Here is a 1355-nt window from a genome sequence, read left to right as displayed (position 1 = left end):
ATGACTTCTTTTGCAATAACAAGTTATTCTCAGATTCTTTAATAAAAACTGCTATTTTCATGAGAAAGTCAAATGTTAATTACATCAATTTGCTATGGTATATTTCCTTAGCATGCAATCGACAATAAGTATGAGGACTGCCAGCATGTGCTTATTATGCATGTGATGTTAAAAGAGTATTTGAAACCCAAAGTGAGTCCAAATGCCATTTGGCTTCTACAACGGAATATCCCAATATTAAATGCATTTGACACACTTGCTTTCCACCTCCTCAGATTTTTCCTGTTGGTGCCAATATGCTTAAGGTAATTGATCAGGTCATAGACAGCAAAAACACATGGTGATCACATCCAGCTTACTTTGGATTACATCTCAGAGGGAAAAGGTAAAAACTGATGTATAATAAAAAAGAGTCTAGGTAGGGAAAAGTAAAGGAAGCTCAATTAGGCATTTGAGTAGTCTACAAAAAAGACAAGAAAACCAAGACAGGACGCTGTTTTTCTCTTTGCTGTTCTCCTTTTACCTAATCCTTTTTTCTTTTACCCTATTCCTTTTGCCCTTACACCTTTCTCTTTGGATTTTTCCCCAACCTTTTCAAAGTCTGGACTACACCATGACCTGGAGACTTAGTGACTGAAGTGTAAGACAGCTGTTAAAATAGCATCTCTAGTTGTAAGTCAATTTATTTTTCTTAACTAGTCTTAAGAGAATAGACTACTTTCTATTGTTTTGATACTCCAAATCCCCAGATATTCTGGAAGAAAACTCCAGGGGTTGAAAATCAAATTACTCATAATCTCTAAAAAAGTCTATGGCAGTGTGTGTTGTATCCTATTTGCAAGAAAAATGCAGAAGAGGTTTCCGGACAGATGTGAGTGTGAGGCTTGATGTCAGAAAGCTCAAAGCAGTACCATGAATTTAGTAGAAAATATCTTCCTCTTACTATAGCTTCATTGGCTAAGAGATAGGATTCAGAACACTTTGAGGAGGAGAAAAAATAAGGTATAATATGTGTATGTGTTGGATGTGCAAGGTGTAGGGCAAGTGTAGAAAAAAATGTAAGTTTCCCTTTTAACTTGTAGGTTGTAGTGTGTACAAAAGACCACTTTGTTCACAAGCATGAAGGCTCAGGCTTGGTTTTAAGAAGAATTATTGTCTATAAAAATTTTTTTCTTTGGGTTACCTCACCTAATCCTTGCAACAAACTTGTGTGGTGTATATTATCATACCCATTGTACAGATTTTAAAAAATTGAGGTGAATGGATTTGTCTAAAGTCAGAAGGTTGGCTGATAATAGAACAAGTAAACAAAACAAGTCCAGACTTTTAATGCATGCTTTTCTCACTACAGCAAC

This window comes from Galeopterus variegatus, unplaced genomic scaffold (genome assembly GCF_000696425.1).
Source record: "Galeopterus variegatus unplaced genomic scaffold, G_variegatus-3.0.2 Scaffold3812, whole genome shotgun sequence".
Lineage (NCBI taxonomy): Eukaryota > Metazoa > Chordata > Mammalia > Dermoptera > Cynocephalidae > Galeopterus > Galeopterus variegatus.
This window is presented reverse-complemented; position numbering follows the sequence as displayed.